This window comes from Talpa occidentalis, unplaced genomic scaffold (genome assembly GCF_014898055.3).
Source record: "Talpa occidentalis isolate TD23 unplaced genomic scaffold, MPIMG_talOcc4v2.1 talOcc4.8, whole genome shotgun sequence".
Classification (NCBI taxonomy): Eukaryota; Metazoa; Chordata; class Mammalia; order Eulipotyphla; family Talpidae; genus Talpa; species Talpa occidentalis.
The window spans coordinates 14,786,631-14,801,095 of record NW_023605194.1 but is presented as its reverse complement, the minus strand read 5'-3'; positions in this window follow the sequence as shown (position 1 = coordinate 14,801,095).

The window sequence follows — 14,465 nt, the reverse complement described above, 5'->3', positions numbered from 1 at the left end:
ATAACTGAGTAAACTAGGTCAAGATTATTGTCTTATTGTTCATATAAAGAATTTGAGGTTCAAAATTTAAGCATATCTCCCAAAGTCATCCAGCAAGTTAAAAAATAGAATAACTTAGAGAGGAATTATCTCCTAAGTAATATTCTGGGGCTCTTTCCAGCTCAGAAGACTGAAAACAATGTTTCCAAGACAAGAATAATTACAGCAAGAAAGATTTAAGGCAGTGGGAAGAATGAGAACCACTTAGGAAACATCAATCTGAGTGGTGAAAGAAGCAACCATATCAACTGATTCAGTAAAGTTTTAAATAATAAATATGTGAGTAATTACTCCATATACACTATGAGAAATTTTATGTAATTTGGGCAGAGTCTATCAATTTAAGGATATATGCATTTTCTCATAAAACATCCTGACCAAACAAACACAAAAATATACAAGCACAGGAATGAGTGAACCAAAGTCTGACATAGTAGGGCAGTGTGTTTGAGTAAGATTTAGAGAACAACAAAGACAAGCAAAACATTTCCTTCACTCTAGTTACCATGTAAGCAAGTACCAACATACTACATTTTCTATAGGTCAACAGCAGTGGCAACCCCTTAGCAACTTGTGTCATTACCCCACTGCTCATTCAGCCTTCCATGCAAGAAAGTGGGCTCACTTGCATCCTTTGCTGTTCTGATGTGGTGAATATTTAAAGACATGTCCATGAGCAGGAAAACATCAAAGTTAGACCTAACCCCAAGGATTTGGGTGGGGAGATAGCCCAGCAGAAGAAAGTGGGAAGAGCATGCATGAAAACCCTAAGATTGGAAGCACAGAGTTCATTGAAGAACAAGGTAGCTCGTGTGTGAGGAATCATAGAAGGGTAGGGAATGTCCAGGGTCAACTCCTACAGGACATTACATGGCTTATTAATGAATCTCCCCCTCCACATGCCCCCGTGGTCATTCCCATTAGCGTAGAGAGTCCAAGAACACAGACTTTTGGTTTTCTTTACATTTATATCCCCAGCACCTAGAATAATGGCAAATAATATGTGCCCCATCAGTATCTGAGAGATGAATGAGTGAATGAACTTACTTTTTCTATTCTAAACGGGTAAACTTGGCAATTCATTCTCCTTTCCACGTTCACATGCACATATCTATCTCAGTGGACTATTGTGAGATGAGTGGAAATGTATGTAACCCAGGACATGCTCAATATACATACAAGGTACATGCTTAATATACATGGAATCAGAGAGACAGAAAAAAAGCATAGTCATCAGAGACAACAACTATTCTATTTTGCAGAGACAATACCTCCATTGGTTTAAATTGCTCTGTTCAAATATCTCAAGAAAACTTTGCATATATTTGAAAAAGAAAAGTAGGAAAGACATACAGACAGTTCAGTGATAATAAACACCAGAGGCTACCCTGTTATTTTATGAAATCAGGTATGATATTCCTATCACAAATTATGATATACTACAATAGGAATCAGACCTTGCATGAAAATGATGTGAGTGAATATATCAGTGTGTGTACATGTGTGTGTTTAAACACATAGTTACAGAATCACATGTAAATGTGAAAAGAGCTTTTTTTTCTGATTTTCCTGCAGGCTCTATATAACACTAGAATCATCAAAAAATGAGAAACTCTTGCTTCTTTTGGTTCTGCAAAAGGACTTCCCAACTCTGAGGACTTGGTGTTGACTTTATGGACACATGGGATGTGTGCTTCTTATCCAATACAAGAACAAAATTCAATAATGCAGCACTGATCAACAGGACTGATGGAGTGAAAGTGAAACAAACTTGTAGGTGTTAAAACACATATTTATTATGTGTTGTGATGGCCTTAGAACTAGCAATTTGCTTGCTAGTAAGATTATATTAGCCCCCTGTAGAAATTGTATTCCTCACTGACGTTGCAGAGCCCAAGATATTTTGGAGGCTGCTAAGCTTTCTGAGGTCTATGCAATGGAGAATAGGTGGCCTGTCAACCATTTCATTTGGCTATGACCAACAGCCTATTCGTCAAAAAGTTTAAAGTGGTTTAAAGATCACTTGTACCAAGATTATGCTTTACACTAACTCAGGTCTTCCAGGTTTTGGAGGGAAACTAGAGTTAGCCCTGCTCATCCCAGACACATGCATTCATGTACGTGGGGGTGAGGGGAGGGCCGGGAAGGGAGACCACTACTATCTCTAAATCAAAAACCCACAGTAGACAGAGGCTGAATCATGACATGTTTATATTCTCTTCCTTAGAACCACAGTGAATGCCACAGCCCAGGCTAGTGTTTCTCAGCTTTCGGTGTCTTTCAGGATCATTCTGGGAGCTTGAAAAAAATAAATGGTCCCAGGCCTCGCCCTGAGGATCTGAGTCAGGGGCCTTTGAGTGAGAAGAAGGCATTTCAGTGTCTGATAAGAACCTGAGGTATGTCTGACAGGCTGGGGCTACAGTTTTGGTAATGATAAAGTGACCAGTATTCCCTAATTGGTTACTATCTTGCATGCAACTTGTGAATTAATGCCTGTTCCCTTTTTCCCACACTCCATCCTCCCTAAATTCATTCTTAGTTAATGGGTAAGGCTAACCTGTCCCACCCATAAAGTTTACTGCATAAGACAAACACCTATGACTGCCAGCCCCAGAACTAAATAAAAGTGATGGGAAAAGAAAGAGACATGTCAGCGATAAAGGAAGATCACCACCCCAATTTAATCACAATAGGATTTTTCTCAGTGTTGGTATTACAGTTCCTCTTTTTAGTAGTTAAAATTTGATGTTCAGAAAGTTCAAGTTATTGGGTCAAGGTCACATGACGGGTTTGATAAGGCAGGAAGAACAAAAATCATTGTGAATTGGAGGTCAATATCAAATTAAAGGGGGCCATTATGGGTTGTATTAAATCATTCCTTGAGAAATCAAAGTAGGCCAATAAACTGGCAGTACTAAATAATATTTAAAAATAAGTGCAAGGAAATCATGTTACCCAGTCCCAAATGAAAGCAATTCAAGAGTGAATCTAAAATGAAAATGTGGGGGCTCCCTGGTGGCACACAGGTTAAGCACTGCACTATGAAGCAATCCCCAGCCTCTGCAGCACGAGTTCGATCCCCTGCCGGCCAGGGAGCAAGTCACATGGTGCAGCAGACCTCTCCTGTCTCACCCACTTCTCCCCTCAGCAGTGCATTTTGTCAGTCTGCCTATTCTGTTCCCCGCTCTGTCTCTGTCTCTGGTGAATCCTCTCACCCCCCTGCATCTCTGGCCTGCACCCCAGCTCTTGTATGCACAAATAAATAAATCTTTAAAAAAAAAAAATAAAATGAAAATGTGATTGAATGTCTACCACAGTGTAAGGGCTGTGCTGGAAGTGGTTGGGGGGAGGAAGGGAGAGAGACAGAGAGAACACCCACCCCCTTATGCATTATGTGGCAACGAGATCATCACCTCTTCCTAACAGAGAACAGCCGAGGTGGTGTTGATCAAAAGCTGAGACTAGGCATGTAGCCTCAATAATTAAAACTTCCATTTATAACCTCTCTTTTAAGAGGAGACAGGTTGACTGTAAGTTTCTGAAGCTACATTAATTAACTTCAATAATTTTCATTTCTAGGACCCCGTTCCTCCCCAAGCTTTCTCTCCAGGTCACCCTGAAGCTAGTTATTAGCTTAACCCTGTGTGGGCTGCATGGAATTATGTGTTCTCAGTCGAATAGAGCAATATAGGCCACTTTGTCCAGGGACCACAACCACAAAATATGGCTGGCATTAAGCCATTAGGCTGAACAAAATATAGAGGCTCATAAATTTCAACTTTCATCTCTATGTAAATTTAACCAACATATTTAAAAGAGTAATAATGTGTATTTATATTTATACTATTTATATATTATGTCCTATAAATTATATTTTAAATAATGGCTTAGAAGCACATTATTTCATTTTACAAAACCTGGTAATTTGTGGAACTACAGAATAGAAAGCCTTCGCTGATTTTAAGAAAACTGTAACCACTAAAATGCTTCGAAGTTTAAATGATGCTGAACATTGAAGTATCTATTGATATATTAAAATGCATTTTGGAATATTAAAAGGAGTCCACAAAATTCACATGTCTAAATGACTACAAACTTAAGCAATACAAAATATAAAGTGAACAATGACTGAAATGCTGACATTTATTCAGAATTGGGATTTATTTTAAACACCAAACACATGATGAACTATTCTCATGTGAACTAACTATTCTTTGTCCTCAGAATCTAGTACAATCCATGTATAGTATAAGGGACACGGGGGCATGTTGATGACAATGGAGACAGACATTTCATCAAGCTTGTTCTGAGGAATATGGACAGCATCTGTCAAGCTTCTACAGAGAAACAGAATCAATAAGGACAAGGATGCAGTAATGTGGGAGCTGGCAGTTCTGAAATTCATGGGTCAGGTCAGCAGACTGGAAATTCTAGCAGGATTACTGTTGCAGTCCTAACCCAGGATTCTCTCTCCAGGAAGCATTTTTTTTTTTTTCCTTAAGGCCTTCAGCAGATTGGATGAGGTGTATCAACATTAAGGAGATAATCCCCTTCAAGTCAATCAACTGTGAATGTTGATCACATATATAAAATATCCCAATGAAATATCTGTTATTTGACTAGTATTTGGTTTAGTATTTGACCAAACAACTGGACACCATAATCTAGCCAAGCTGTCAGATACTTACAGTGTAGGAAGACATTTCATGGTGGAAACTGTTGAGGATAACAAACTTCAGTGACAAATATGCCCCACTGTTTCTATGACAACAAAAAAAAGAAGCTTAATATTTATCCCAATACAATTTCACATGGTATTTAAGGTTGGTAAGTACTCTTCATGACAAGGTTATTCAAAGCCAGGTGCCATCATTTGGCTCCAGCATTCCCTTGGGCCCAATCATCCTCAAAGCCACCAACAGGAAATAGAATATTGACTATATACAAACAGCCACTGCTTCTAAGCTTTGCCCCACTGGTTATGTTTCTTCTGCTACATTTCTTCCAAAGGCAAGAACTAATCACAAAGCCACACTTGGAAGCAAAGGGGAAGGGGAATGTGAGTGGTACCTAGATAGCCCATTGTCAGTCAGAACTCTCTACTCCAAAGATGGAGATACACATTCTGTTGACTAGACACTGAAGACAGAGGGAATCTCATACGGTCATAAAAATAAAATCATGTAATTGTTTACAAATTAGGCTCTGGGTCAGCTTCACTAAGAACATAAGGGGTTTATTTTCAAATAAATACTCTTATGGTTCATGACTAAAGTAATATGCTTTAGGAAGTCTGTGGCAGTATCCAGGAATTGGTACTTTTGAAAATTGTCCTAAGTTGCATTGATGCTCTAGAACCAAAACCACGTTTTTTTTTGTTTGTTTGTTTGTTTGTTTGATTGTTTGTTTTTTGTGGGACCCTTGCCAGCGGCCTGGGAATGAACCGGCTGTGGGCAGCCTCGCAGGCCAGCGCTCAACCGTTGCGCCACCAGGGGAGGCCCCAAAACCCTGTAATTTAATTCCATTTTCTACCTGCAAGCAGGACTAATTCACAAATGGATAAATGTCCTGGAACATGATGGTTCCCAAACCTAGTGAGCATGGAGGTTGTAGCCTGGGCTCCAGGAATGCAGAAAGATTATGACTTAAGTTAACCACTAAAAGCCTTACTATCTCATCTCCAAACCATACTAAATACCTCTCTTGGGAATGTCAAAAAGACAGAATATGTCATTGGCAAATAAATGGCTTTCAACAAAATTTTTTCCAAAAAATTCCAACTTTTTAATTGATAGACAACTTACATAAAAATATATACCTACTCTCTTACTCCTCTAGGGGTGATATATTGAATCTTTACATTAACAAGAATTTTTGAAGGATTTATTTATTTCAATTCATGCACTTACTAAAATCACAGTGCAGCTTTATCTAAAAGAGGCTACAGCAATTTTAAATTACTGTCAAGTTAATTCCTCTGGAATATTGCATCCTTACCAAATCAAGGTGTTGAACTTACATAATTTTCAACACTACTGGTTTGTTCTGGAATCATTAATGTAATATATATAACTTGGTAGTCTTCATGGATTTTGACATGAAAAAAGGAAGATTTCAAATAAATGAGCAAGTAAAGAATGTTAGCTTGCATCTAGGGATAACATTATATGCTTTATTTTGAGGATCAAATAAGGTAGTTGTATAAATAAGAGCAGATTGAAACACACAATAATTTGAAAATGAATTGAACATCATCTTAGAGTGAAAGTTGGAAGCATGACTGAATTCTCATATATATGACTTTTTGAAGAAATAAAAGCATATTATATAAGGAAGATCTGTATCAGAGCACATCCAACAAGAAAGCAGAGCATCTGAAGATTATAGACCTGTGGAAAGTGGAAATGCAAGGAGATTCCGAAGATAATCAAACAACATCAAAGACAATAACAGTATTATTTATAGTAAGTTTAAATTATTAGAAGATTGCATTACATCTTAGCTGATATGTAGAAAAATAAGACTAAAATGAGTTTTTGATAACTGAAAGAGTTGGCAATGCAAGGCTTAATTATTTCTTAAAAGTATCTTTAAGAGATAGAAAATTATTTAAAATCAATATTTAATATCTTCTTGAACTTTCTCAGGGGAGTGATTATAATTTTCAGTTGTACTTACTAGGAAGAGTATAGGCAGTCAGCACCAAAATTTGATCAAGGAGAGTTGTACATACATGATAGAGACAAAGGACTAAGGATTATTCCTTAGCATCATATTGTGTCATTCCTTTGACAATATGATGATTAAGCACCTAGGTTTTAGACTCAGTTAGAGTTCAATTCTACTACTAACCCTTGTAGACCAATGATATAATCTTATTAAGCCTCAGTTTCTTCATCTGGAAAATAGGGATAACATTATATGCTTTGTTTTGAGGATCAAATAAGGTAGTTGTATAAAGTACCAGAATTCCAAACCAAGGTGTCTAACTCCAGAGATCTAACTTTAAAAGGAGGATGCTACATCCACCTCCCCACTCTGTCTACATGATTCTTGTGTACAGCAGTATGCCTAGAACACAGTGAGTGCTCAGTACGGTAAGAAATACGAGTCTGTTTCACAAGTTTGGAACACATCTTTTGACCAAATTGATCAAGAAAGTAATTATCAGATTTTGACCTAATATGTCATCTTCAAAGACTAAAAATTGCATGCAAGACCCAGCAGAAAGTCAGGAGAGGCTGGGCAAAGGGAGAAAATGAGTGGTGTGTGCAATGGCAAGACGTCCATTTCTCGATAGCCCTTGCAGAGATACATGGTGTGCTGCAAGTCTGAGCTGTGGTTTTGCTTTTTTTGATGATTCCTTACTCATCACAAACAAGTATCAGTCTCTCTGACTAGCTCTCATATAGGAAATCAATGTAGTTTGTCCCAAATAAGTTGTTCCCCGCCCTGTGATGAAGGACAAGTTTTCAGCACACCTAATGTTGGAGAGAAATCTATGGATTATGGGACAATCTCCTGCTTTATAATAACTGGAAAATAAAGTTTTGTCCCTAAACTAAGTTTGACATTTTCTTTAAATTGTATTTTAAATACACTATAGGAGATCACTATTATATTTATTGCTTATTATTTTTATGGAGTTAATGTCGGTATACAACACTGTATGTGTTTTAGGGATATAGGTTTCACACCTCTACAAATATACAAACATATGTTATCACACTACATCCACCACCAAAGCCCCATCAATCCACTAACATAGTCCATGTGAAAAGAACATTATATAAAGCATTTTTTAAAGCAACATGGGTTTTGTCTCATTTTTTTACTGCTATATTCTTACTCTAGTACAGTTAGGCACATGACATAAATATGTGTATGAATAAATATATCTATAAAATAGTGATGATAATAGTATCTACCTTATGCTCATAGTAAATAAGATGATATATACATATATAAAGCATTCTTTAGCACCTATGTTATAGTAAGTATTCTACAGGTCAGTTATTATTAACAAATGATTTTAGCTAGAGATCCCAGTAGGTAGTGGTACAAGGTTATGTTTGTGAGCAGAACAAATATTTAGATCAGGAAACGATCACAGACAATACTGAGGATTTTGTAATTCCCCGTTGGCAGTGGGAGGGTTTTAACAAGGGTGTGAGAGAGTCTGCAATGCATCCACATTGTTGGGGTGTACAAAGTGATTTCAAGAATGAACCTGTTTTCCCATCTATGAAATGGGGCTTGTACTTGCACAACCTGTCTCATGATGATGATACTGTATGGACGAAAAATGTTCCTGCTATGCAGGAACATTTCAACAAGGTCATCCTGCATGCTTGTATTCATGGGCATCAAGTAAGACTCAGAGAGACAGGCTCCTCAGTAAATTAGCCCACTCTTTCCTCTTCTGAACCCATACACAGGGAAGGACTAAAACTGATACAAATATGGACAAATAAGGAGGAGAGGAAAGAGGTATAGGAGAAAAATGAAGGTCCCACGAGGAAGGAAACTGCCCCAAGGAGGATACTGAAAATACCCAGCTGCCCACGGTCATTCCTTCTGTATCTGTCTTGTCCTCTTAACAAGTTCTGTTGAATCCACGGACCTGCCATTTGTTGTGTTTCCTTAAATTATGTTTTTAATAAAGGGGTATGAAATGAAAGCCTCAGGTAACCAAAACAGATGAAAAAATTTAATGTTCAACTTCATTCAATTAAACTAATGCAAAAGTACCTTCTGCTAAACTTAATACCTGCTAATAAAGTTATTAACAGAGGTCCAGCGGTTGATTATTTTCCTTCAAGGAAAACAACTTGCTAACATTTCACTTTTAGGTTGAGCACTGATTAGTCTTTCACTTAAAATTTGACATTGCAAAATTAAGTTATTTAACACTATCTGAAAAGGAAGAGAGTTGGGAATAGACAGCCTGTAGAATCATGTACAGGAACAGCTAAAGGTTGGTTCCACTTAGAGATAGATGAGTGAGACTGGTCTGGGGTGAGCAAGGCCAGATAAACAAGAATATATTGTACTTAAATGGACTTCTGCACCTCATTGGAAAACCTGCCTCCCTCAGCCCAGACCCCTCCCCGCCCCAAACGCTGGTATAGTATCCACCAGAGAGGTCTATTCTCACAGCTCTTTTACTGTCCTGAGTTTCTTGCATCCACTTATTTCAGCACAATGTTACATCCTTCAGCATGAACAGCTTCTCCACACACATTCCCAGAATCCTCTTCCCTGTGCTGCACAAAGGTACATTCCTTCATGGCCAAAAGAACCAACTACCAGAGAAAGAGCTTCCCCCCAAAAGAACAAGACAGGCATGTGCAATTTCTCTGGACCATCTTCAAGCAGCTTAGGGACTATGGAGGAAGGACCAGTCAATAAGTAAAGAATGTGGAGAGGGTTCTAGTAATGCCTAAGGGCTGGAACATGACCAGAGGTTGACCAGGTAAAAACGTAACAAGTCCACGCTGGCAGCCTCTGATGTCTCCCATTCAGTGAGTAGGAAGGAGCAGGATAACACGACTTTCAAAGTGCTGCAATTTTGAAGAATGGAATGGCCAGAGTATTACAAGATTTGGGGCTGACACTTTTTAAAAAAGTATTTTAAAGATGCGTGACTTTGTACCCAGTTATTGACCAACTATATATCTCCATTTTCTGTTGAAAAGCAGAAATGTTAATTATGCCCAGGCATTGCTGCTTGTAAGGATTAAATCTTGGCATGGGGTTAATAGACAATAAGGATGCATATGAATATTAGATAACAGTAATGAATAATTTTCAACAACCATGAAGTGAGCAACACAAGCAAGGAAGGGGCATAGGCATCGTGGTAGAGGTACCTTCCAGAAATCTCTATTGTTGCAGGGGGTGGGGTGGTTAATTAGAAAAATGTCAAATAATAATATACCACATAGGAAATCAAGTAGCTTTTGGTGCAATTATAGCATGGAGACACTTTTTTTTTTAAAAAAAGTATAAAATAATCATAAATAATTGAAGTTTAGTATTAGTTTCTCTGAAGGCTATTCATGGATATAAATGGAATCCACTTTATAATCCTCAACAAACCTTAAATTCTCTCATGCTTAACTTCCCTTACTCATGCCTGTCTGCAGGTCTTCAAAATCTGTCTCCCCATTCCTCCTTTGCAAAGTCTCCTTAAAAAATACAAATAAAAACATCTTTTCTGGGCCTCCCTGGTGGCGCAGCGGTTGAGCGCTGGGTTGTGAAGCTGCCCGCAGCCTCTGAAGTGCTGGTTCGATCCCTGGCTGTTCCCCGGCCACCGGAGGAGGGTCCTACATGGCGCCCAGACCTCTCCTGCTGCCCGCTGCTCCCCTCAGCAGTGTACTTCGGTCCTTCTGCCTGCTCTGCTCCCCGCTCTGGCTCTGGTGAATTCTCTCACCCTCCCGTGCTTCTGACTGTACCCAGTGCTTGTATAAATAAATAAATAAATATTAAAAAAAAAAAATCTTTTCTAAATCAGTCAAAAGCCCAAGCAGGCTTTTATGTTATTCTCCTGCCTCTGTCTTCTTGCTCTTAGTTATTTGTCATTTCACATCAAATTAATTCTGTTCCCCTTTCAAGTTTGCTAATCCTCTTTACTCAGATGCTATGCTATAAAGAAAGAGCCTGGAGCTCACATAGAAATCAACAATCCCTCCTCCATAAAAGCCAGCAGGGAGTGGGAGAGAGTGTAAACACTTGCGAATTAACATCATTTTCTCCATCCCTGTTGCAGCTCTGAGAAAATGCTAGGTGCTTGTCTCAGAAGGTACAAAATGCTGTGGGCTGAGGTAGCTGTGTTAGTTTGGTTTGGGTGAGCATGAAGATGTAACATTAAATAGTTAAATCAGTGTAAATACATTTTAATAGTTTAAGAAGAAACCTGTCAAGACTCAAAACACTGGCAAAGCTCTGCCCCAGCGTCTCAGGTGCCTCTAGGATGAACACAACCCACACACACAGGAGAAGTCACTAGAATGGATACATTTGGTTCATTATTCATTCCTCACTTTATCACTATATATCTTACTATAGAAAAAAGTTAGTATTAGAGGACTTTATTGGACATTTCCAGATAAGGCTTTCCATATGGCATTATATGACTGAGAATTTGTGGAAATGCACTTTTGGCTTTGTGAGGACCTGTCTGGACAGAGACCAGCATCTTCCTTAGTCTTGTTAACTAGGAAGAACACTACAACCAGGTCACTGAAAGTGTAAAAAGAAATGGGACACTGGGTACAATGGAGGGAGTGAATGAGAAAGCACTCACACCTGGGGATGAGGGAACTAAAGGAAAAATTAAGGATTACTAAAATTTATAAATACAAAGACGAGCACTGAAACTCAGTCTCAAAGGAGCCACGTGACAGAACAAGGACCCAGAACTCTGCTTGCCACCCATCCCTGGAGTCCTTGAACTTGGAAGAGATTCACATGGACCTGGAACCCAGATTTTCCAGGGGCATTGATGGGTAGCTGGTGTTCATGTGAATCTGGAGGGATGTGGGTGTAAGATGATGAGGAAAACACCAACATGCTGATTGTGTTAGTTCCAGGCAAACTGCAGACAGGATTCCATTACTGCTGGAGGCAGGACCTGCTTCTCCAGGGGCAGTGACACCTCCTCAATCACAAGAGACAAAGAACAACCCGGATAGTCATCTTCCCTTTTGACAGATCCTGACATCGGTAGCCCTGGGACTAGCTCTACCCCTGCTAACTTTACAGCTTGTTCACCCAAACTGACAATCTTAGCATTGTGTCCAGCTAAGCTTCTGTCACGTGTCATCAGGAGAGAGAAGATTGCAGCATTCACACTAGAGACATAGGCTAAATGGCATTTGGCTGGGATCCATAGACTTAATGGACAAGATGGAATCTAAGACAACATGGAGCTCCATGGGTGGAGCTTGGAGGAGACACATTCTAGAAGGATAGAACAGCATGTGCCAAAGCACAGCAATCAGAAGAATCGAATGAATGAAGGGCAAGGAGGCCAACTTGGCCAAAGTGTACAAATGAAATGGAGATGTCGATCCCACACATTTTCATGCAGATGCTTTTTCAACTCTCAGATTTCAGCTGAGATGTCCTCTTCACAAAGAAGCCTGGTTGACCCACCTTCTCATCCCTAGTCACTCCTGTTGGACACTAGTATTGTGTGCCCAGCACCGATGCCATAGGCAATCAAGTTATTTGTACTTTCACTTGCAGTTTGTTGTCTGTGCCCCCAACCCCTGGAATGACAGCACTTTGGGGGGAGTGTTCTTGTCATCTTGCTTTCAAGTCAACACTCACAACATAGGCTCTCAGCAAGCAGGTATGGAGTGAGCAGGTGGGAAGACCAGCAAGAAGAACTACAGCCAGATGTTGGAGGGACCAGAATCGAGACCTTATTCAAATACAAAACTAGGCACAGCTTGCCAGGGTATGTAAGATCAGGCAAATGGCAAGAAGGAGGCAGTCTGTGGGCCAGCACAAGGCACAGGGAGATAGTAAGGAGGTCACTTAAAATGTTGAAATAATAGGTCATGTTCTTTGATTAAATTATCTCAGTGAACGAATTCCTGAACCTTCCCCTGCCATGTGAAAGAAGAATGAAAATTGTAACTTTTCCTTTTCTTAATCAGAGCTGGATACTCTGCAAAGATTTTCATCTTCCTTCAGATAAAATTTTATAAACATACATGAATAGTGTCTTATATATGAATCTGTAACAGCTATTTAATAGCTTTGGAAAGAGGGCAGTGGCTATTAATTTAGGAAAGGTCTAGCATAATTTTTTATGGTTTGTAATGCTTGTTTTCAAAATCTAATATAAGTCTGATAAAATAGTGTTTATATAGAAATTAATAGATAATATAATTATCTTCTCAAAGTTTCAAACATCAATTTTCATTTGCAGAATTTTAATCTACTTGACTTAACTTGCATTCATTTTTTTTTGCTTCCTCTCAGGAACTCTGCCTTCAAGTCCTCTGTATCTATCCTTCACAGTGCCTACACCCTGATTTCTTTTAAGAGTCCTCAGTGCCCACTTCTTTGTGATGCTTCTGCCGACATACTCCTCCCTGAACACCTATGACATCAGTCACTGGGTTTAATCTGAATTATTGCATAATCAAATATTATAAACTCATAGTCCAGCAGTATCAGGAGGGTAACCCAAATGTGTAAAATGGAACTATATTAAGACAATAAGTACAATAAGAGATTGGACCAGTTCCTAACATCAGCTGCCAGATTTGCTAGTCATTTGGAATTATATAAATATAATTATCATTAGGAATAGCATTTCTATTTCTTAAATCTTCATTTTTACATGTTGGAAAGTGATTCCATTCATTTAAAAGCAATTCATTCTTTGAAAGCCAAACAAAATTTACCTACACTCTAAATTTATGTCTTTGGCTTTCAATCTGTCTTCTTTGATTTATTTTTTTCTAACCATTCTAAAATTTCTAATCACTGTCTCCTAAATCAAAAATGAAGCCATTTGGGTCCAGATTCTCATTAGTTTTTAGCACAGACACAGTTTCAGGGAGAAGCACAAAGTAACTGCTTAATAAATCCATATTAGCAGATGGGTTGACAGGAGACATTATATCCGCAATTTGGACTATCTCCACATTGAGAGATTTTAGATAATTTCACACACAAAGTGACCAAATGGTTTCCCACCTTCTTTTATTTCCATTCAGGCATATGTTTACAGAAAACATCAACTGGACAGGAAGCACTTCAAGTCTAAATCATGGCTACAGGGCTTCCCTGGTGGCACAAGGAGTTAAGATTCAGCACTATGAAACTATTGGCAGTCACTGCAGTATGATTTTGATCCATGGCCAGGGAGCTGACCCACATGGCACAGCAGACCTCTCCTGTCTTGCCCACTGCTCCCCTCTGCAATGTTTTTCAGTAGATACGCCTGTGTTGCTCTCCATTCTGTCTGGTGAATCCTTTCACCTCTCTGCATCTCTGGCCTATACCCCACCTCATGTATACATATATAAATAAATTTAAAAATATATATAATATAAATCATAGCAACAGACCAGGGAGTAGTAAGTCTAACCCCACTGCACTGGCATTGATCCATGTGCTAGAGGAAGCAGTTGCCCCTACCTCAATGTATGAACCTTCATAATTTTCAAGGTAGTGATCACTTGACTCTAGCTCTGTTTAAGACATGAATGTTGCTGTTTTATTTCCAGAACTGGATCCATAGTATCTATGTTATATTCCTGCTTTTATAACCAGTCAAATCACACACAGCTGGTTGTCATGGTGAAATTGACTATCAACTGGGAATTGGGCTTGTCGTGGAATATCCTTGAACAGGGCACTTAATCTCTATGAACTTGTTTTTTTTCACTGTGAAGTAAGAA